The sequence below is a fragment of the Anabrus simplex genome, chromosome 1, assembly GCF_040414725.1.
Source record: "Anabrus simplex isolate iqAnaSimp1 chromosome 1, ASM4041472v1, whole genome shotgun sequence".
NCBI classification, from domain to species: Eukaryota; Metazoa; Arthropoda; class Insecta; order Orthoptera; family Tettigoniidae; genus Anabrus; species Anabrus simplex.
In genome coordinates, this window is record NC_090265.1 from 828,843,916 (window position 1) to 828,868,967 (window position 25,052).

Here is a 25,052-nt window from a genome sequence, read left to right on the forward strand (position 1 = left end):
TGATCCGACACTTCGAAAAATGAAGGTATCGGCCAAAGGAAAACAAGGGCCACAAAGGGAGTGCTGCCCTAGGCCTCGCAACATAATATGGTCGGGGTCGGAAAAGAATAAGAGTTGACGAAGGGAGGTCGGATAGGATAGGTGAAAGTGATGAGCCTGGCACAAGTAAGTGGAAGCAATGCCAGGACTCAGTTAAGGGCTCCGTAGTCGTCAACCCACGCCCTCAAGTTGAGAGCCCCTGAGGACCCTTTTAGTCTTCTCTTTCGACTGGCAAGGAGTGCTGTGTATGTTATTTTACCGCCCCCACCCAGAGAGGTTTTTCAGTACGATGTACTGATTTCAATTAATGTTATTCAATATAGTCCATCTCTGTGGTGTAGTGGTTAGTGTGATTAGTTGCCACCCACGGACGCCCGGGTTCGATTCCGTTGAGGTGGTTGAGGTAGGATCCCTCGCTGAGTCCGATGGAAAAACCAACCCTGGACGATAAACGGATTAAGAAAGAAAGAAAGAAAGAAAGAAAAAGTTATTCAATACTATACATACAGCCTACATTGGCATTTCTCTCTCTGCACAAGTGGTGGTTGTGATTATTGTTTTACGAGGAAGTACAACTGGGCAACTATCCTCTACTAGCACTAATCAGAGGGAAAAATGGAAGGTGACCGACACTTCGAAAAATGAAGGTATCGGCCAAAGACAGACAAGAGCCACCAAGGGCGTGAACATGAAAGACTGTCTAGGCTTCGGGAACATAATACAGTCCGGATTGGAAAAGAACAAGCGTTGACCAAGGGAGGTTAGATATGATAGGTGAAAGTGAGAAGCCTGGCACAAGTGGGTGGAGGCAACGCCAGGATTCAACTACTGTAAGGGGCTCGTAGTTGCAAACCCAGACTCCCAAGTTAAGAGCTACTGGCGCCTCTTCTAATGGCCTTTTACGATAGGCAGGAGATACCGTGGGTGTTATTCTACCACCCCCGCCCACAGGGGTTTTTTTTCAGCACAGTGTGATTATTTCAATAAATGTTGAAAAACCTACAACCAGTTTCCAGTCATTGACCGAGCCAGGGATGGAATGAATGAAGCCCCCAATCTTGCGGCAGGGATAGGAATTATGCCGGTTGCTGAAGCCTGTCGCACTCCTCTGGGGCAATGATTGAAGACTGACAGATGAAATGAAATGATATTGGAGTGTGTTGCTGCAATGAAAGATGCCAGGGAAAACCGGAGTACCCGGAGAAAAACCTGTCCCACCTCCTCTTTGTTCAGCACAAATCTCACATGGAGTGACCGGGATTTGAACCACGGAACCCAGCGGTGAGAGGCCGATGTGCTGCCGCCTGAGCCACGGAGGCTACTCGTCAATGAATGTTATTAATGTTATTGAACACTGTACATCTAGCGTAAATTGACGGGATTCTCTGCAGTGCGCTGAGTTCAATGACTGTGTGGCTCCATGGTTAAATGGTTAGCGTGCTGGCCTTTGATCCAAAGGGTCCCGAGTTCGATTGCTTAGCACGATACTCCCAAACTCTCAAACAAACAAACAAACAAACAAACAAACTTGAACAACCCAACTCTCAACAACCCGACACTCAGCGATCCGAATGTCAATCTCAACAATCCACTTATTCAAACATGTTGTCAAGTTCAAGTAACATAAATCCCAACCAATCAATGGAAAACAATGTTTCTACCTACTTTTCAAATTTCTCGGAGTAGCAGGACATATTCATGTGTTCAACATATTCTACGATTATTTACTTTATATTGTATTACATTTATTAAATTTAGTTATAGTTTGTATTGTATATGCTTTAAAAGTAAAGTAAATTTAAAAACTCTTAATTAACATACCTGTATGAATTCTTTTAATATTTTATAGATAATGTCACAGGTTTCCAGGATTAATTTGCAGAGAGCTGGTTTAGAAATGGTAGTTGAAAATTCCATGTCCTTAAAGCTTCTTCCGGTGGCAAGGAATTGTAAGGTACTGTAGCTAAGTCTTTCATGAGGAGATACCGCGATGATGACCTGACCTTATTAAGCCTTACAATGAGGGTTCACTTAATAACGAGAGAAAAATATGCAACTATCACATATCCAGGGCACGGAATTCTAACATCGTGATTTCGTATTTTTAACACTGCAATTAATTTAAATGTTGAAACCATTGAATCAGTAGTTCATGTATGTTGTGCTTTACACATTTTCATGCCCCCCCCCCCCCAAAAGTTAACTACACCCCTCTTGAATGTTTTGATAGCAAAAATATTAACGATGGTACTATTCACCTTGGTGGGCAGGTTCGAGCCTGGCTCAGTCCGGTGATACTTGAAGGTCTCAAGTATGTCAGCCTCTTGTAGATAGATTTACCGGCACATGAACGAACTTCCGTGGGAAGAAAATTCCGACACCTCAGTGTCTCCGAAAACCGTGCAAGTACGTAGTGGGACGTATGGCCATTATTATTATTATTATTATTATTATTATTAAGAGGGTCCCGGGTTCGATTCCCGGCCGGGTCGGGGACTTTAACCTTAATTGGTTAATTCCAATGGCACGGGGGCTGGGTGTATGTGTTGTCTTCATCATCATTTCATCCTCATCACGACGCAGGTCGCCTAAGGGAGTCAAATAGAAAGACCTGCACCTGGCGAGCCGAACCCTTCCTGGGATATCCCGGCACTAAAAGCCATACGCCATTTCATTTTCATTATTATTTTTATTGTGGATGTTTTCTAAACGTGATTACAAGAGGAAATATGACACTCGGTCGTGGTTTCAGCCTAATATGGACTTTTTATTTAGCTTTTCCTGAAATGTATGATTTGCTTTAAGATTGTAAATTTTAAAATGATTTGTGTTAATGGAAAGGGAGAGTGGTAAATTATGATTGAAGAGAAATGAAAAAATACAACATTTTTTACAATTTGCTTTACATCGCACTGACACAGTTAGGCCTTATGGCGATGATGGGATAGGAAAGGACTAGGAGTGGGAAAGAAGCAACCGTGGGCTTAATTAAGGTACAGCCCCAGCATTTGCCTGCTGTGAAAATAGGAAACCATGGAAAACCATCTTCGGGGCTGCCGACAGTGTGGTTTGAACCCACTATTTCCCGAAAGCAAGCTTATAGCTGCGTGGCCCTAACCGCACGAGCAACTCGCTCGGTCAATAATTTATTATGCTTGTATATAGTCCTACGTGACATTTAAAGGAATAATAATATTGACGAAAGTAAAGGACTCAGATGTTCACACGGTGTCTAAATTGTCTCTAAATTGTCAAATCTGGTAAGGTATGAATGCGGACTGCTACACTTATTATACGAAGGGAAAGCAACAAACTGTATATACCTATAGAAAATATATTCAATAGCTCTTAATACTATAAATACACCTAAAAAGTGAAAAACAGAGCATAATTCCAGGCTATCATGCACATCTTTTCTTACCGTATTTTATTTCTTGTACCAATTTGCTTTACGTCGCACCGACACAGATGGGTCTTACGGCGATGCTGACAGCTACGTGACCTGAAGCCTGCAGCCACTCGCTCGGTATCATGCACATGGCCATTCAGTGAAAGGAAAATTATCATCCCTTATATTTCCTAAAACATGAATTTCAGTCTTCAAGGTAAGATCAAAAGAATCTCATTCACGCCGACAGGGAAATCAGTTGCGAAGTCAGCCCAAGTAGGCCAATACACATGAAAATAAGTGTCACGCAAAGTATTATTTTATACGCACGGAAATTAATTTCAAGGAAAATACCTGTGAAATGATACGCCACTGCCCTTTATGAACCTATCTATGCAGCCAAAAGCTGCACAGGAGACTGGCATTTTCCTTCAGAGAAGTATATACTTCCGTTTATCTGGAAGCTCCAGTAGTGACAGTGCCAAACAATCCAGCTTTTGCCAAACAGCTCCCTCGTTCAACGCACGTGACTGCAGCGCCAATGCTACCTCTGGTGTATTATTTACTAACTCTGTGCATATTTCCAAGCCTGTAACGCCTTCAGTTGTTGAGATACAAATATCCTTATAAAAATAATTCAACTCCTCCACTTATTTTCTCGCTCATTAAGTGGCTTTTCCAAAAACAAAAAAATGCATGTTCCTTTATTTTTAAGGGAGGTGGCAAATACCAATTTTACGTCTATAACATCTCCAGTTTTTGAGATGTAAGTATCCTCATAAAAAATTCAACTCCTTCTTCACTTCTTTCCACGCCACCCTCCATCCCTTAAGTGAACTTTCCGAAAGCAAAAAGTACGGTACGCGTTTCTTAATTATTAAAGGAGAATCCATATACCAATTTTCACGTCTGTAATAGCTTAGATTTTTATATGTAAGTATCCTCATCAACAGAATTCAACTTCTCCTTCACTTATTTTCACTTCCCTCCATAAGTCGATTTTTCGAAGACAAAAAAATACGTGTTTCTTTATTTTTAAAGGAGATTCCAAGTACCAATGTTCACGTCGTAACATGTTAAGTTTATGAGATATACTGTAGATATCCTCATTTAAAAATTCACCCGCTTTTTCAAATCTTTTCACCACCTTAAGTGGATTTTCTGAAAACAAAAACACGTGTTTCCTTATTTTTAAAGGAGATTTCGAGTACCGTCTTTCACATCTATAACATCTTCAGTTTCTGAGATATACGTATCCTCATAAGAAGAATTCAACTCCTTCAATTCTTTTCACCGCCTTCCCCCAGGAAATGGACTTTCAGAAAACAAAAATACGTGTTTATTTTTAAAGGAGATTCCAGATACCAATTTTCACGCTGTAAAATCTTCAGTTTGTTTGTATATGAGTATCTTCATAAACAGAATTCAACTCCTCCTTCACTTATTTTCACTCGCAACTTACGTCGATTTTTAGAAAAAAAAGTACGTGTTTCTTTTTTAAAGGAGATTCCAAGTACCAATTTTCACGTCCGTAACACGTTCAGTTTATGAGATGTACTGTAGATATACTCATTTTAAAAATTCACACTCTTTTTCAATTCTTATCACCCCTTTAAGTGGATTTTCCGAAAACAAAAATACGTGTTTCTTCATTTTTAAAGGGGATTACCAGTTTTCACGTCTGTAACAACTTCAGTTTCTGAGATATTTGTATCCTCATAAAATGAATTCAACTACTTCACTTCTTTTCACCCCCTTCTCCCATTCAGTGGACTTTCCGAAAACAGCAACATGTGTTTATATTTAAAGGAGAATCCAAATACCAATCTTTATGTCTGTAACATGTTAAGTTTATGAGACATATTCATTTTTTTAATTCATCCTATTTTTCAATTCTTTCCATCCCCCGTAAGTGGATTTTCCGAAAACAAAAAAATACGTGTTCCTTTATTTTTAAAGGAGATTCCATGTACAATTTTACGTCTGTTACATCTCATAAAAAATTATTCAACTCAGCTCTTTTTTCACTTCTTTTCACCCCTGTTAAATGCTTTTAGCGAACACAAAAAATACGGTATATATGTTCCTATACCGAGCTCGATAGCTGCAGTCGCTTAAGTGCGGCCAGTATCCAGTATTCGGGAGATAGTAGGTTCGAACCCCACTGTCGGCAGCCCTGAAAATGGTTTTCCGTGGTTTCCCATTTTCACACCAGGCAAATGCTGGGTCCATAAAACTGGGCTCTGTGTAGTTAGGCCCCTCCAAGATGACGTCGGAAGGGCATCTGGCCATAAAACTAGGTTAGGCCATACGTGCCCCCTCTGGTGGGACGATCAAAATGGCGAGGGAAAGTCATCTGACCGTAAAACTGTGCCCCGTGTAGTTAGACCCCTCCAAAATTGCTTCGCGAAGGGCATCTAACCGTAAAACTAGTTCCTGTGTAGTTAGGCCCCTCCATGAGGTTATTTTTCAAGTTGATTTACGTCGCACCGACACAGATAGGTCTGACGGCGACGATGGGACAGGTAAGGGCTAGGAGTGGGAAGGAAGTGGCCGTGGCGTTAAGTAAGGTACAGCCCCAGCATTTGCCTGGTGTGGAAATGGGAAACCACAGAAAACCACTGTCTCCCGAATACTGGATACTGGCCACACTTAAGTGACTGCAGCTATCTAGCTGGATTCCATGAGGTTAGGTGTGCTCCCTTATGCGAATCCCATTGCCCTACTACTCAAGATGGCGTCGCGAGAATCCCCATTTCCCTACTACACAAGATGGCGTGCGGAAGGGCATCTAGCTGTAAAAGTGAAGTTAGGCCCCATCCATGTGGTTAGGCATGCTCTCTTATGTGAATCTCCCATCGCCCTACTACTCAAGATGGCGTCGCGGGAATCCCCATTGTCCTACTACACAAGATGGCGTCGTGAAGGGCATCTAGCCCTAAAAGTGAGGTTAGGCACCTCCATGAGCCTAGGCTAGTTCTCTTACACGAATCCACATTGCCCTACTACTCAAGATGGCGTCGCGAGAAGCCACATTGCCCTACTACTCAAGATGGCGTTGGGAAGGGCATCTAGCCTATAAAGTGAGGTTAGGCCCCTCCAAGATGGTGACTGTAAGGTTAGGCTTGCTCTCTTATGCAAAATCCGCGTCGGGAAAGGAATCTGGGCGTAAAAGTGGGGTTACACCCCTCCAAGATGGCGAGTGTGAGGTTAGGTTTGCTCTCTTATGTAATATCCATATCGGGAAGGGCAACTGGCCGTAAAAGTGAGGTTAGGCCCCTCCAAGACGGATGTCTGTGAAGTTAGGATCGCTCTCTTACGCAAAATTCGCGAATTGGCATTGCACTAACTAACGTACCACTTATACTTCTATTATTAGCGTCTACATTTTTTTTATTTACACTTTTTGGCATTTGGTCCGTAAGACCATGTTGCCAGTTCTGTACAATTAGAAAACAGGAAGGTCGAAGAGCAACATCTTTAAAACTTGGGACCTTTCATGGCTTTGTGACTAATTGGTGAAAGAAAGCCACGGGACAAAACTTGGGTTGGATGAGGACATTTTAAATACAAACTATAGAACAGACGTATCACAATGTTAAATTGGCTTCACTAAAAAATTTGGCTATTGCTTGATATATACGGATGTCATAGCTGCTGAACAACGACGAAACAGAAGTGGGAAGTGGAACTTTCAGTTGTATAAGCGTTTGATATACATTGATTACTTGTGGTTTGTATCTAGTGCATCCTAGAATTGTATGGTTGAGGTCTGCTTCTTGATTGGGGTCAGAGGGACAATTTGGGGAGTCTACAATTTTGAGTCCAACAGATGACTGGGGTAAGATGCATGTCCAAGTCTCATTCTGATAATTGACGTGATATGGCGGCGAGTAAGAGATAGTAGACTGAACCATGGTTTCTGTGGGATGTGTCTCTGGATAGCGGCGTAATGCTTGCCTTTGATGAGTTGAGTTGTTGCCCAGTGGTTTGACCATTCTTTGTAAGCCTGTTCCTTGATGTGGCGTTGGAAGTCCGTGTAAGGTAGGGGGTAGTGCTTGGAACTGGCCTTCTGTAATGCTCTGCTTTGCCAGTTGGTCTATGGTCTCATTGTGTATAACTCCAGTATGGCCTTTGATCCATATAAGATGAACTTCTTTTCCGTTTTCTTTAGCTTGGTATATGCTACTTAGGATGTCCATGATGTATTTATTCGAACGAGTGTTTCTGCATGGTTGTTGAAGTGCACTCTTGGAGTCCGTGAGAATTAATATTCTGCTGAAGTGCTGGACGCCGTGCGTGATGGCTGATTTAATGGCAAGTATTTCAGCTGTGAATATTGAAGCTTCGTGGGGAAGGGAGAACATTTTGCAAGTGTTGAGTGCAGGGCAGTAGTACGCATAACCGACTCTTTCATTGGTCTTACAAGGGAACATCCACAATGGTGAAGTCGCCGATCGCGATGAAACTTAGCAAACACGTTGAGGTACATGTAAAAACAATGCCAGCATCAATTTTAGGCGCCAACATTCATTAGCGCGTTAACTAAGGGGCCTAAAAGTTGCGACATGTCAAATTCCGCGCGATCAGCGATGAATACCTGCTGGCCAATGCTAAGCCGGCACACACACGTCCCGTCTGGAGACACACCCTCTGCACCGCCTTTTACCCTCCAAGTGGTTCTCCCCGGCACGTTCCCCTGCCTTCTCCTCGCGCTTTCCGGCTGCTTGGCTGTGGAACGAGACCGGCGCTATATTTTGCTTCTTTCATCATCATCATCATCATCATCTGTTTACCCTCCAGGGTCGGCTTTTTCCCTCGGACACAGCGAGGGATCCCACCTCTACCGCCTCAAGGGCAGTGTCCCGGAGCTTCAGACTCTTGGTCGGGGATACAATTGGGGAGAATGACCAGTACCTCGCCCAGGCGGCCTCACCTGCTATGCTGAACAGGGGCCTTGTGGAGGGATGGGAAGATTGGAAGGGATAGGCAAGGAAGAGGGAAGGAAGCGGCCGTGGCCTTATGTTAGGTACCATCCCGGCATTCACCTGGAGAAGTGGGAAACCACGGAAAACCACTTCCAGGATGGCTGAGGTGGGAATCGAACCCACCTCTACTCAGTTGACCTCCCGAGGCTGAGTGGACCCCGTTCGAGCCCTCATACCACTTTTCAAATTTCGTGGCAGAGCCGGGAATCGAACCCGGGCCTCCGGGGGTGGCAGCTAATCACGCTAACCACTACACCACAGAGGCGGACTTTTGCTTCTTTACGTACTATAATTATTGAAATCCTTTAAATCACGTTCCGTTTCACACATAATGATAATAAATAACCTAAACGTATTTACTCATATTTTATGCAAATGTTATATTTTCATTCCTGCTAATTCCGATGGGTTGTCAATTCGTGGGTACAACCCCAAGTTAAGCACCATCGGGCGTGGACAAACGTGGTATAAGGTACCGCGTCCGACCTAGACTTAAATTATTTTTTACGTCTGAAACACCTTGAAACTCTCAGTAGTGTCATTTAGAGTGGACATACATATGAAATTTATTAAAATAAATCACCCACCTTGAAACAACGTTAAATATCCTTTTATTTAAAGAAATTACGTGCCCGGGTAGAGGATCTCAATGAATGTAATGAGATGTTGTACCTCGGGATATCAAAATATGGTTACAGGTCCAGACCTTCTTTTCATGTCCACTCCCCTACCCCCATTTTGTGTACGCTATCAGTTGTGTCATAACGAAACGAAATCGCGAACAACAGCAATTATAAACGCCGAGTTAGAAACTGCTGGTATTTCCCGTATTACGTACTCTGGTATAAGGAATCTAGATAGAATGTTTTTATTTGTGCTTGTATTGAACGATGTATTTATGTTTTGCAGTGAAAGGCACAACACAGCGCGGGGAGAGGGAAACGAGTGGAGCTGAACCAGGAGGGGCGGAGGGGAGGAGGAGCAGAGGTGTGGCACAAAGCAGTGTTCCGGCGAAGCATTGGTCAGGAGGAATTCATCGCTGTTCGCGCGGAACTTGAAAAGTCGCAAATTTTAGGCCCCTTAGTTAACGCGCTAATGAATATTGGCGCCTAAAATTGATGCTGGCATTGTTTTTACATGTACCTCAATGTGTTTGCTAAGTTTCATCGCGATCGGCGACTTCACCATTGTGGATGTTCCCTTGTTAGACCCATCTGTGTATATTTGAGTATAACTGCCCCAATATGCATCGATGAAATTTGTTACTTTTTCGTTGATATTGGTATTGCAGATTATAAAATCTGGAAGATGGAATGTGGATGGTTGACATACTGAAAGTTCATACCTCTGTCGAAATACTGGAAGCGATGAATCTTGAAGAGTAAGGGGTATAATGTGTTGCAATTTCTTGATGCTTTTGACCAATAGAGGTGTCCGTAGTCTTCTATGTGTTCCTCTGTCACACAGTGGAAGGAGGTGGTGCAGTTTAGATGTGAGAGGGTGGCTAGTTATGGACGAGCGTTGCAGAAGAAAGTTGTTGGCAAGCAGATCTCGCCTTATCTGAAGGGGCATTTCTTTAGCCTCTACCGTTAGTGCGTTAGCAGGACTTGAATTCATGGCTCCGAGACATATTCTGAGTGCGCGGAACTGTAGGACATCTAGTTTTCGAAGAACATATTGCAGTGCGTTGCCGAAAAAGATGGAACCATAATCTAGTACAGATCGTATTAACGATCGATATAATAGTAGTAGAACGGATGGGTCAGCTCCCCACCAGACTCGACATAATGCTCTGATGATGTTTAACGTTCGGCCAGTTTAGTTGCCAGGTACTCGACGTGGGTTCTCCATGTAAGTTTACTATCGAGGTATACGCCTAGTAGCTTGGCTGAAGTCCTTAAGGGGAAGGAATATGGCCCAAGATGTACAGATGGTGATGTTGAGTGGAGTTTCTTTCAAGTGTAGACAATAACAGAGAATTTTGTTGGGGATAAATTAAGACCTGTTTGAAAGGTCCAGGTGTGGAGTTTCCTTGCAGCGTCATCTAGCTATAAACATGTTAACCAAAGTGACTGAGATGATGCGTAGATACATACGTCATCTGCATACTGTAGAACTTTGACTGTTTGTCTAAACATGTGATCGAGATCTGCAGTGTAGATGGCATACAGTAAAGGACTCAGTATAGCACCCTCAGGGAGTCCTTTTGTTAATAGTCTGGGCCCATAAAAGGTGTTATCTTGGGTTCGAATATAGATTGTCCTCCGGAAAAATAAATTATATACACCTCGCACGTATATTTCGGGAAGACCTATGTCTTGTAGCTTTTCGGAAAGTACTTGTGTAATAACGCTGTCGTATGCCCCAGATATATCGAGGAACATGGCGGTAAGGTAACCATGGTTTAGAAATGTACGTTCGATGTCCGTAGTCAGAATGCTGCGATGGTTGTAAGTAGATCGACTTTTCCGGAACCCATATTGAGAGTGAGGCAATAAATTGTGAAACTCTAACCACCACTCCAGTCTAAGTTTCAACAGCCGTTCAAAAGTTTTAGCGATGCATGAAGATAGAGCAATGGGTCTGTAAGAAGAAGCTTCGTTCGGATCTTTACCTTGTTTTAAAATTGGGATAATAATCTGCGTCGTCCAGTCGTCGGGAAAATTGTTTTCATTCCAAATATATGTGAAAAGTAATAGTAATATTTCCTTGGCGTTGCGAGATAAGTTAGCATGCAGTAATGTATATGGTCATATCCAGGCGCAGAGTTAGCAGTATTTTTTAAAACTTGTTCTAATTCATGTAACGTGAAAAGTGATGTAAGAATATCCTGCGTAGGACGGGAAAGTTCCAACTGTTCACGCTGTTTTGGGAGAAGCAAGGTCGTAGGTGGAGCAATAAGATCTGAAAACTCTTCTGTCCAACACTGAAGTGCTTTAGGGGCTGGCGGTTTTTTCTTCATTTTGTTAACCATTGACCATACTTGCGATAGGGGTGTATCCTTGGTCAGTTTTTCACAATATCTCCAGCTATTCTTCTTTACCCTTTTCACAAAGCGTTTGACTGCCGCATCTATATTCTTGTAATTGAGGAAATTTTCCATTGTAGTTGCTCGTTTTAACTTGCTGAGGGCCTGATTTCTCTTCGCTGTCTGTCGACTGCATTCGGAATTCCTCCATGGAGTAGGGAATCTTTTTGATATTGGTTTGTTTTCGTTCAGGAATGGATATGGCGCCAGCTAAATTAATGGTGTGTACGAAGGCGTTGTATTTATCAAGCGTGGTTTTTTGATGTAACACAGAGTGTATATTTGCGTCTATCACCCTTCTGTATTTGACCCAGTCAGCGTTTTGAACGTTCCATTTAAAAGTGGGTTTGACCGGTGAAGGACGAAATGGTAAAACAGGCGAAATGATGATAGCATAATGATTAGAACCCATTGGATACGGCAAGATTTTCCAATGAAAATCAGATGAGATATTAGAAGAACAAATAGTTAGGTCGACTGCGGGGGGACGTTGTCCCGGTACTGGTAACAGGGTAGCCGATCCATCGTTTAACACAAATAAATTGAACTCATCTACTATTTGTAAGACAGCCTCGCCATATGTATTATTTATCTCGCAACCCCATGCTGTGCTATGTGCGTTATAATCATCACAAAAGAGGAAAGGTGGCTCTATCTGCTGAAAGCCGATACCATTCTTGAAGTTGAATTTTTGTTCGTGGTGGGCTATATAATGAGACCAATGTAATATCTTGGTTGTTAATGCGAATTCTTGCGGTAACGGCCTGAAAACTTGCAATCTGCGAGTGATCAATAATTGCTTCTATGTATGGAATTGTATTCTTTATTAATATAGCTACACTTCCATAACCGTCTTCTCGGTCCTGTCGGATGACGTTATAGCCAGAAATGGTTAGATTAGAATCGCTCTTAAGCCAAGTTAAACTCAAGGTTGCTAAATCAATACCTTCAGTGTATAAAACTCTCCGTAAGACCTCTTTATTCGCAAGTACGGATCGTGCGTTCCATTGTATTATTTTATTCATTATCTGAAGTAAATATACTTGCGATCATGTTATGTATTATGGCGGGGTTAAAGGCCTCAGGCGTTGTAGATTGAGCTTGAGTAATGAGGAGCATGATAAGGTTAAACATCTTTCCGATCAGATGTTCATAATTTTGGGAGGAGATAGTCATGATGTTATGTGGTTGGGGGGGATAGGGATTGTGGGATATTGGTGTTGCAGGCAAATGTGGTGGAATATACTGTCGTTGTTGAATAGATGCATAATTTGATTTCGGTGTAGATGGGGAAAGAGGTCTCTGGGGCCGATGCAATTGCTGTGGTGTGCGAGGATGCACTCTCTTCGGCGTTTGTTATCTTTGAGGAGGCATTATTTGTTGTTGATGGTACTGTGAGATTAACGGCGAGTTAGTCAGGTTGTTTACTTGCTGAGAAACATCTTCTGGATGCCGAGGCTGCATGTTAGCCGGCGGGATATCCGTGCGTGGTACATGTGGCTGAAAGTCAGCTTGAGACGGGACCGCTGATTGTGAGAGAGGAGGGAATTCTTCCCTGCTTTTCCAATTGAAAGACGGGGCCATCACAGCGGTAGAATAATTCCTGTTATGGTACATATGGATTGCTACTTCTTGAGATACATTATTCTGAGCCATAAGGTATTTGATTTCGGACCATTTCTTGTACTCGGGACACTCCCTATCCGTGGCTAAGTGTAGACCGTGGCAATACATGCATGTTGGTGGTGCAGTGTCAGTACAAGTTCTTAAGCCGTGGGGTCCCGCACACCTACTACAGCGTTGTTGTCGTCTGCATTGCGATACTGAATGGTTATATCTTAAACAACGGTGACACTGCATCACTGGAAAGATGTAACGTTGAACTTCGCATCGTGTTCCTAGGATATAAATATGTTGAGGTAGGTGTTGGGCACGAAATGTTATGAGGCAGACTGGAATTGGTCGCGTGTTTCCATTGGGGAGCTTCTTTGTAAATCGTTTCACTTGGGAAACGGGAACAGCATTCTGAATTTCCTTTAGAATTTCATTTTCACAAAATGTCGTGTCGACATTTCTGATAATCCCTAGCCTGTGCACAACACGACTTGGGATGTAGACATCAAGGTGTTTTTCCTTCAAAAAGTTTGAATCAACTAGCTTGTTTGCTGCCATTCCGGATAAAGTCTCGATACGAAGTCTATTCTTACCAGAAGGTTTAATGTCCACAACTTGTTGACGGGGAATTTTCTCTAAAGATCAGTCGTCCTATTGACATCGGATGTAAGTTATCCTTAGTCCCTTCAACAACAACAAGGAACGGCCCATTATCAGTATTATTGTACCTATTATTTTGACTGAGACGGGATCACGGCGATGTACTCTCGGTAGAAGTTGCTGGGGCAGCTAATGGGGTTTTAACAGAAAGTTGATTTGATGCATTTGTGTCATTGGTTGTCTCGGAAGAGTTATTTTCGTTCTCAGTATCCATATCTATTGAATGTCGCATATGTAAATTAGGATCGGCACGAAAACGCTTAGTTTTAGGGTCTAAATTATACTTCATATTAGAACTATTATGACTATGTGTACCTGTACTTGATTCTCGTTCTGTTGATAAGTTGTCGGTGCTGACGTTGCTCTCTTCATGACGTATAATACGTAAAGGGTGATGTGGCTCCACTGGGAGGGCTGGTTGCTGATCTTGAATATCTGATTGAAAATTAAGAGGATTTATTCGTAAAGGTGTTGTAGCTGGATCTGCCTAACAAGTCTGCAGTGCAGAACACTATGTTATTGATGGAACATTAGGTTATGAATGAGTCACACGTAGCGATCAAGAAAATGACTGCACTCCACGAAACTAGCCGTTAGATATTGTATTTTAGTGTAAATGTCTGTGTGAATACAGAATTCACAATATATTCGCACGAATTTTTGTTTATTGCATTCTTCTCTCCGACAGCGAGAGCTTACTGCATATCCGCTGCCGCCATTTTTCAACGCTGCGAGCGTCTAAATTCAAACTTTCAATGTTGGAGAAGTCCTCCTTGTGAACAGTCAAGATTTTCTTCTGAAGACGCGGAGCAAAGTTCTATGTGGAACGTAAAGAATTTCACCTTATTTTCTTGACACGGCCCAAGCCCAAAAAGCCTATATAATTTCTTAAATATTACGGGCCGTGAAAGCATCAATGGTAACAAAAAATATTCAGTTCTGAAATATCGTTAAACATCAAATATCGTGTTCTTTACTAATTTTACAATTTCTTAGGTCACATTGCTGGACTGTAGGGGCTTTGATAATGAGTCACAATTGCGTTAGAACTCTTCTGAGTGAAAGCAAATCAAATAAAAAGTTGCAGTCCCCTCAATACCTTTTTAACATAGCATTGGCTTTTCTAGCGCTGGCAGTCAGACTGTAATTTTTTTGTACAGTCGACAAGAAGTTATCAAATCTGAAAAATATTTCTGTATGAAGATAAAGTTATAAAAGGTTGTAATAAATATTAATTCAAAATTGGCACATATTAAAACTAAAATTTTATATACAGTAGAAGGATTGCTTTCCATTTAGCAAGTAAAAATATTGAAGAATGCACCAAAACAGAGCAGCCATTAAACATAACTATAAGAGATGCCCGAAACAAACACTACCCTATAACTTGTGTAACATAACCAAACAGTGTTTTCACCGCTCGACGAAAACGCGTAGGGTAGGTAATCTGGACATCTGATCACTGAGACAGTCATATAGAGTCACAGCCCCCAGTCCCTGGCGTTCGGCGCAGACCCGTCACATTTTTTTCGGAACGTATTAGCGACATTTAATTAGAATTGAGTGGAGAAGGTAAAACTGAAGAATTAAAAAAACAAAAAGCGTATTTGTAAAATATGTATTTCTATGTCTGTAATATTACGATAAATTGGTTTCCTTCATAATATTGGGGAAAGGGGGGGGACTACCACCCCTTGACACCAATGAACTAACGCCTATGGCTACCTTAGCAGTGTAGTAACAACGGATAGCCGATTATCTTCAGAAATCGCTGGTATAGTACAGAATAATCTTGCGAGAACAACACCTTAGTGAAATCTGTGTCGAAGCCAGGCTAAATTGGTTTGTTCATCTCAAAAGAATAGACCCACAAAGAATAAAAGTCCAAAGGCAAATCGAAGGCAAAAGATCAAGAGGTCTGTAGATGGGCGATGTCTGGATTTGCAGCAGCTTATGGAGGAAGACAAACATGGACAGACATAAGTCGAGAGCACTAATTCACCGCACCCTTGAAACTGGAGCTTGTTCAAAACGATGATGATGACTATCTTAATATATACACTTCTGGTACTACACCATACTAATAATCCGTTAAAGAGTGCGAATTTCTCCAGTATATTCTTATTATGTTGAAAGAATATTTCTTTATCGTCTATACACAATGCAAATATTATCATGTGTGAAAAACACCTCCCTACGATCGCGCCATTTTCCTTCCAGTCCATATCAGCATTAAGGTCTGTCGGTCTTGCCTCAGCCTCCAAAATGTTCAGTTGGCAACGTTGACTGGCCCTGTTTTTGGGGTTCACTCATAGCCGACTACAGTCGGTTTTCTGTATTGCTTCTTCCCCAGCCAACTAGATTTACGCTGGGACGCGTTGCGCTAGCTAGAGCGACGCATCAAGTTGGCCGTGCTTCTTCACATGGACTCCATTTTGTTGTCATGTGATTCAACTTTTCAAATACTGGTTGTGGGAATCATATTCCGAATTACGTATCTCCGAAGAAACCGTAATTTTCTGTTACTACCGGGAGTGAATTGCAAGCAAGATTTACGTTCCATTTTGTGTTTTATTTTCTTGTTACTGGCCAAACTTTCGTAGTACGTGCAGAGAGAAGTAAACAAAAAACACGCGAACGGTCATTGTTGGCGTCAAGATGAAATCTCGCGTAAGTGCCCGGTAAACACAATGATTCTTTAGGTTTCTTCATAGACCAGCGAGTCCATTTGCTACCACCCAGCTATGTCGCGCCCGGAAGTTGTAGAAACTATTGTAGTACCAGCAAATTCAACAAGAAATGAAATCCGATTTGTTCAGTATGGGGAAGCGTGCAGGGATGATGCTTCTGCCTCTACTCCGGACAATTCCGAAGGCGACGAAGAGGGCCGGCCTGGAGGTGGCGAATGGGATGAAAGACTGGTGAGTACGATTTTAGGTCAAGGCAGCTACAATGTACAGAGTGCTCAAATGGATAGGCAAGGTTAAGTGATGTTTCCCTATGCCTTTGTGTGTTTAATACCATTTATTTCAAGGAATTTTTCAGTTATTCATATGAATCCACTTTCCCAGCGTTCGCCTTTGGCAAGCTTATTTCTCTTCCCTTGTTCTTGCTTACAATCAAGTAAGATGGGATTATACAGAGGGCACCCAAACTTTGTCTTGAGTCATATTTTATTTCAGTCCTAATTTACGTCTTTTACAATTCATTTTGCATGTTCTTTGTACTGAGGGAGTGTGTCCACAATCTGCCTAGCATTTCAAATAACGATCGACAATAAGAGTGGAAGCTGCAGTGTTCAAAATTCGCAGTTCATAGTCCCTTCTGTTCTATAAGTAGCAAATATGTACTTCACAACTGCGTATGATTGGACCTATGAATTGACAGTCGAACTTTTATCCTAAATATAGTAGATTAGCGACATCTGATAATTTGTTAAGATATATAAATATTATTCTAGGCCTACAGTGGAGAATAGTGTGGTTAGATTTAATTTCATATATTATTGTTGAATATTCATCTAGGCCTACAGTGGAGAATAGTGTGGTTAGATTTAATTTCATATATTATTGTTGGCTGAATATTATTGCATGTACTCTCATTGTTCGGAATAATGTGTGTTCGAAATGAATACCATCGAGATACTACAGATGTATTTTGTATCGTATTTACATTCACAGTATAAATGAGGGAGTATGTTCATAGCTACAATGATCGAAATTTTGTTTATTATCTCCAGGAAAATGGATGAGTAGTTGTGGGCCACCTTTCCCAACATTGGATCCAAAATACCGGTAGTAACATAACCTACACACAATGCTCAGTAACACATTATTACGATTAGTAGTTTACACTCGAAGGAAATTTCAAGCGCCGCAACTGAAGGAAACTGACTCATTTTTAAGGAGGAATAGCTATGCTTGTTGGTGTTGAGATTCATTTTGGGGCATCCTTGAAGATGCTGATTTGTGAAGATAATTATGTGTAATTATTGCCATGTGTGCGCGTTAATTGTTCATACTGGATCTCATCCATTATTATAAACGGACAGTTTATTCAGCATGGCAGGTGAGGCCGCCTGGGCGAGGTACTGGTCCTCCTTCCCAGTTTTATCCCCCGACCCAAAGTCTCACGCTTCAGGACACTGCCCTTGAGGTGGTAGAGGTGGGATCCCTCGCGGAGTCCGAGGGAAAAACCAACCCTGGAGGGTAAACGGATTAAGAAAGAAATAATGTTTTTCTTGTAGGAATGTGGTCAAGTTATAAAGAATTGCTAGTGAACATACCTTTGCCTGGAACTAAACCATTCGTAGCCGTGCTACGTAACACGATTTACTGTGTTCAGCAAGAACGTGTAGTTTAGTATGTTAACAGAATGTAGGCTATGATATGTAATTTTTCCAGCCTTCTTGCTACTGATGTTCTTAGTATTTTTATTGTGGACGCTCAGATCGGGTTCATTTGATTTTCTTGCACTGAAGTGGATTGAGACATAGCAATGGAACTGCCTGATAAAACTCCATTCATATTGTAAGAAATAATGCTTAAGCAAATGAAACAAGGATTTTTAAGAATGTTTATGCTTACCTGACAACCCCCACTGTCGGCAGCCCTGAGGATGGTTTTCCGTGGTTTCCCATTTTCACACCAGGCAAATGCCGGGGCTGTACCTTAATTAAGGCCACGGCCGCTTCCTTCCACTTCCTAGACCTTTCCTATCCCATCGTCGCCATAAGACATATCTGTGTCGGTGCGACGTAAAGCAAATAGCAACCCTAACGATTTAGCCTATCCGGAAACATTCCGTTTTTTTAAAATAGTCTTCCGATTTTCCGATGTATTTTTACTTCTTCCTATTATTGGCCAATATAACCTCCAGTACGGTCAACACTCTTCCCCTGGGATAAAGGATAAATCCGTATGTGCATGTGGAATTAACGCAACCTTTTTTTCAAGCGTATTTATTTGATGCTTTATTTCGTGAGTGTATCGTGTTTCCCGCTCACCACTAAAGATGGCCGGTAAATCACAGCCTGTTACTTTGACTCCGATATTTTTGTGTCACCGATATATCAGATACGCTGTCACGGAAGTGTCTGTGACAAAATATCGTTTAAGCTGTGTACTTGGATCACGCTCAGAGGGCTATGTTATCCGCTGTACCTCAAGGTCTATATCAGTTCTTCATTTACGTTACCTACGGCAAAATTAAAGGTGTATATCATACATTTTATCATAGTGTATTTATGAGCACAGTAGAAAGAATACCTGCCTAGCAACTCTATATGTCAATAGCTAGCTCATGTTTCATACGTACCGGGCGAGTTGGCCGTGCGGTTAGGGGCGCGTGGCTGTGAGCTTGCATCCGGGAGATAGTGGGTTCGAACTTTCTTCCAACTCCTAGGCCTTTCCTATACCATCGTCGCCATAAGACCTATCTGTGTCGGTGCGACGTAAAGCCAATAGCAAATATATATATAAGGCTACGTGAAATATTAACGTCATGACGAAGTACTACTTTAAGTCCGATTATTAGCCCTTTGGTACCATAACTGAAAGTGAAACAAAATGTCAACATTTTTTAGAGCGTTCACGAGTTATTTGAGGTGGACAACTTTGCTGAATAGTCCTGTATATGGGAGGAATCTTTGTATGAAGTTCATAAATGTATTATTTTTAGTCATTTTATTTTTAAACCTACATTAAGTACTGTAATTAATTGGTATCTCGGAGACACGACACGGGTAATCTTATTCCGCTTGTTGATTTATTGCGCACCATGTTAACATCCGTTTCCTTATGCATTACTAAAACTTCAAATTTCGTCGCCGTAAGACCTATCTGTGTCGGTGCGACGTAAAACAACTAGCAAGGAGAAGAAAACTTCGAATTATAAACGTAAATATTATTTTTCCCACTTCTAATGTCCGGAATGCTTAGTTTCGTTGAAGCTGTAGGCCACGTGTTTTTTTCTTGCGGTTCTGTTCTTTTCCCCCAGTCGAAGTCGTATGTTAATAATGTACGAGATATATTGTGGTAGTTTTACGTATTTTAGCGCATTTGTATTCATTCTTACTTCATAATTTCAATGAGTTGAATGTATTTCAGGGAGTTGTGTCGGAGGCAGTTTCTGGTATTTTCTCTTCACGTTACACTATGGCCACAAACCATAACAAACGTTATCTCCAAGTATTCAGAGATACCTATAAAATTTAAAATTTAATTTCCGTTCATTTTACAGTGTGATAAAGAAAATTATAATGCATTTTGTTCCGTGTGTCGGTGTGATATAAATATTTCCGGTATTCATAAATATGTGTCATAAATGAGAATGATTAAGTACAGTTTCTTGTAACCATATTTATATTTCTTAGTTTAAAATTTCAAGTTTAATGGTCAGCTCGCTCTGCAACTGTAGATCTGTGTACCTTTAATCTTGTCCCTTTTTCACCCAGACCGTGGCGCAATATTCATGACGAAATCCGAGAATTTTAAAATCTTCCTATTTTTGGTTTCTGAAAGTTGGCAGGAATGTTTATGGTTCAGTCGAAGACACATTAAATGGAAAAGGACGGATGTGCCAAAAATATTCATTATTGGCACAATATTTATTATTGAGAACCGGCTACTATCTTCAACAGCCGATGACGTTTCCCCACTAGGCCACTTCATGAGCACGCCCTTCGTGGCCCTTGTCTTTCTTTTGCCGACATGTTCATTTTTTCGAAGTGTCGGACCTCCTTCATTTTCCCTCCGGTTAGTGTTAACAGAGGCCCCCAGGGGCTCTGAACTTGGGAGCGTGCGTTGCCGATCACGGGGCCCATAGCTGAGTTCTGGCATTGCTTACACTTACTTGCGCCAGGCTCCTCACTTTCATCTATTCTATCCGACCTTTATTAGACAAATCTTGTTCTTTTCCTACCCCAACGGTATTAGAGCACTCGACGGGTAGGGAGTCTTTCATTTTCACGCCCTTCGTGGCCCTTGTCTTCTTTGGCCGATACCTTCATTTTTCTAAATGTTGGACCCTTCCATATTTTCTCTCTGATTAGTGTTATATAGAGAATGGTTGCCAAGTTGCACTTACTCTTAAAAAAATACTCACCTCCACGACTCACCTGGAGCCGTATCCACGTATCCCCTGCCTGTCGTAACAAGTGAAAAATGTCCCAGGTGCTCTCAGGGCCCTCAGCTGAGTCCTGGCATTGCTTCCATTTACTTGTGGCAGGCTCCTCACCTCCATCTATCCTATCCGACCTCCTTTGGTCAACACTTGTTCTTTTCCGACCCCAACGGTATTACGTATGGAGGCCTAGGGAGTCTTTAATTTTCATGCCCTTCGTGGCCCTTGTCTTCCTTTGGCCGATACCTTCATTTTTCGAAGTGTCAGACCCCTTCCATCTTTTCTCTCTGATTAGTGTTATATAGACGATGGTTGCCTAGTTGTACTTCCTCTTAAAACAGGAATCACCACCACCACCAGGTGCTCTCAACTTGGGAGCGTGACTGGTCGCCACGGGGCCCCAGGTGAGCCTGGCATTGTTTGCTCTTACTTGTGCCATTCTCTTACATTACTCTTTCCTGTCTGACTTTCTTTGTCCCCCCGTGGGTGGGGGTGGCAGAATTAACGCCCACGATAGCCCCTGCATGTCACAAGAGGCGATTAAAAGGGGCCCCAGGGGCTCTAAACTTGGGAACGTTGGTTCGCGAACATGGGGCCCTTAGCTGAGTTCCGGCTTTGCTTCCACTTACTTGTGCCAAGTTCCTCACTTTCAACTAGACTATCCTATCCGACCTCCCTTGGTCAACTTTTTCTCGGTGGTGGTGGTGGTGGTGGTGGTGGTGGTGGTGGTGGTGGTGGTGATTACTGTCTTAAGATGAAGTACTACTGGCCAACCATCCTCTATAACACTAATTAGAAAGAAAAAATAGGGACCCGACACTTCGAAACATGAAGGTATCGGTCAAAGGAAGACCAGGGCCACGAAGGGCGTCAAAATGAAAGACACCCTAGGCCTCGCAACCTAATACCACCGGGTTCGTAAATGAACAAGAGTTTACCAAGAGATGTCGGATAGGATAGAAGAAAGCGAGGGGCCTGACACAAGTAGTGGAAGCAATGTAAGGACTCATCTAAAGGCCCCTGGTCGCCAACCCACGCTCCCAAGTTTATAGTCCCTGGTGTCCCTTTTAGTCGCCTCTTACGACAGGCAGGGGATACCATGGATGTTATTCTACCACCCCCACCCACAGCGGGATCAACACTTCTTCTTTTCCGACCCTGTAGCTATTAGGTTCGGAGGGCTAGTGAAACTTTAATTTTCACGCCCTTAGTGGCCCTTGTCTATACCGATACCCTCATTTTTCGAAGTGTCGAATGCCTTCCATTTTTTTCTGTCTGATTAATGTTATCTAAAGGATGATTGCCTAGTTGTACTTCCTCTTAAAACAATAATTACCACCACCCGACCTCCTTGGTCAATTCTTGTTCTTTTCTACCCCCGACGTTATCGGGTTTGCGGGGCATGGAGAGTCTTTCATTTTCACGCCCTTCGAGGTCCTTCCCTTTCTTTTGCCGACAGCTTCATTTTTTCTCTCTGATTAGTGTTAACAGGGCATGGTTGCCCAGCTGTACTTCCTCTTAAAACAATAACCACCACAACCACAATACAATCGATGCAAATAATTGGCACCGAGCTCGATAGCTGCAGTCGCTTAGGTGCGGCCAGTATCCAGTAATCGGGAGATAGTGGGTTCGAGTCCCACTGTCGGCAGCCCTGAAGATGGTTTTCCGTGGTTTCCCATTTTCACACCAGGCAAATGCCAGGGCTGTACCTTAATTAAGGCCACGGCCGCTTCCTTCCAATTCATAGGCCTTTCCTATCCCATCGTCGCCATAAGAACTATCTGTGTCGGTGCAACGTAAAGCAAATAGAAAAAAAAAGTTGGCACGTTCGCGCCGTAGTTTATAATACACTGACTGAGCAAACGTCATGGGATAGAGGAGCACTGATGCGCAGGTGTGTTGTCTGCGCACCACACGCCTACTGTGCCAGCGGCAGTTGTATAGGAGACCTTGTGAGCAGTGGCTTTGCATGCGACAGGTGTAAAATGGAACGTCGTCGTGAGCTGACACCGTTCGAACGGGGCATGGTGGTCGGTGCCCGACGGATGGGAAGTGCGATTTCGGAAGTGGTGCGGGAATTCGTGTTTACACGATCAACCGTGTCCAGGGTGTATCGTGAATGGTTGAATGCGGGTGTCACCGTCCACAACAGACGAACGACCGGCCGTCCAGCCACCCTCGATGACCGTGACCGGCGACATCTGAGGCGGATTGTTAATAGTGACAAACGAGCAACCGTGCAACAAATCACGGCCCAATTCAACACAGGCCGTGCTAGACACGTCTCCCAGTGGACAATCCGTAGGAACATGGTTTCTATGGGTTATGGGAGCCGGCGCCGCACACGGGTGCCATTGTTAACCCAACGTCATCGGGCACAACGACGCGCATTTGTCGCCAGTCACCAGGGATGGACACTGGAACAACGGCGTAACGTGATATGATCGGACGAATCACGATTTCAACTGCACCATGCCGATAGGAGGCACCGTGTATGGCGCAGACCACATGAAGCGATGGATCCCGCCTGCCTCGAAGGTGTGGTCCAGGGCGCTGGTGTCTCTGTTATGGTCTGGGGTGCATTTTCCTGGTATGGAATGGGCCCCCTAGTTGTTCTAGAAGAGACTTTGAATGGTACGCGTATGTTGAGCTGCTCGGAGACCATCTCCACTCATTTTTGGCCTTCCAGCGCCCAGACGGTTCTGCGGTGTTTCAAAATGATAACGCGCCGCCACATCGCTCCCAGGTCGCCCGGGAATGGTTCCAGGAACATGCAGCGGAGGTCCAACGACTGCCATGGCCACCCAGGAGCCCCGATATGAACCCTATCGAGCATATCTGGAATGTCCTGGAACGCAGGCTCCGTACCATGGGTCCTGCACCCACGAACAGACCAGCATTGGCGGCCGCTCTGCAAACGATTTTTGTCAGCTGCGTCCAGAGCAGTGTTGCCAACTTAGCGGATTTTCCGCTAAATTTGGCGGAATTAGAAGACTGTCGACGGAGAAATATAGACTACCATTTAGCGGACAGCGGATTTTTTGGCGGAATTCTAGATTTATTATAGCGGAATTTAGTGTTTTATCTATTTTACGCTTTTTTAAATTTGTACTCCAGTCTGTCTCTGAGCTATTCGGTATTTCTTGCCAGGAGCTTGCAGTCACACGAGGAAAACATGTTATTTGATTTGATGTTTATCATAAATTTGTAATGCGTGGGGAAAGGGTACTTATCTCTTAGTTGACGAATGACGACAGATAATGAAACTGTGAGAGAGTAGCATTTATATTTATGCTATGAAGGAAGACCGTTTAATGAACTGGCCTGTTCTGTGTGTGGCCCGTGAAGTAGGGGATTCACCTAGTTTGTACCCGGCACTAACACGCCTACAAGTTTTAGCTCGCCGACTCGCAGGTGGGGGGTCAATCCCAGTGAAACTCACAGATCAGGTGTGTGCAGATATTTACTTTTATTATTATTATTATTATTATTATTATTATTATTATTATTATTATATCGATTTTGGCCAGCTTTGGATCACGTAAATAATTCCTCTTGATTTAAATTTTCTTTGGCGCCAGTACTCCTTCATCCTCCTGCTTCCTGCTTCTTTCCTTTCAGCCGTCCATTGTTGTTTCTTCTTGGTCGCTGTTTCTGGCTCTAGGAAACCCTTAAATGTGTGTAACTTTTTTCTGAAGGTGGTTCTATTGTGGATGTCTTGATGTTTGATGTTCACTTCTTGCAAATCTTTCTTCGTGTTAATAAAAAAATTTCATAAGAGTTGCCTCTTCCTATTGGGCTTATTGAAGTGGTTAAAGATTTTCTTAGCAAGTCTGTCATCAGGCATTCTTGAAATATGTCCAAAAAATTTAACTCTTCGCTTTCGAATGACATCTGAAATTATTATTATTATTATTATTATTATTATTATTATTATTGTTGTTGTTGTTGTTGTTGTTGTTCATTATTTGAGATCGGATTTCTTGGCGGAAATTTAGTAGTATTTAGCGGATCTTGAAAATATAAGTTGGCAACACTGGTCCAGAGGACTACCAGGGACTTGTCGACTCACTTCCACGGCGTCGCACTGCAGTTCGCAGGGCCAGAGGAGGCCCCACGCGCTATTAGGTGACTATCCCATGACATTTGCTAAGTCAGCGTATTATTCCCCCCACCCGCCACCCTCCCTGCCGTAAATGGAATGATTCCG

At 42.7% G+C, this 25,052-nt stretch overlaps 1 protein-coding gene across 1 annotated transcript in view; it reads right to left on the reverse strand.

Annotated features, from left to right (window-relative positions):
• LOC136857182 (protein OPI10 homolog) overlaps positions 1 to 25,052 on the reverse strand; it is a 42,063-nt gene that overhangs the window by 16,684 nt on the left and 327 nt on the right. The gene's annotated exons all lie outside the window — the stretch shown is intronic.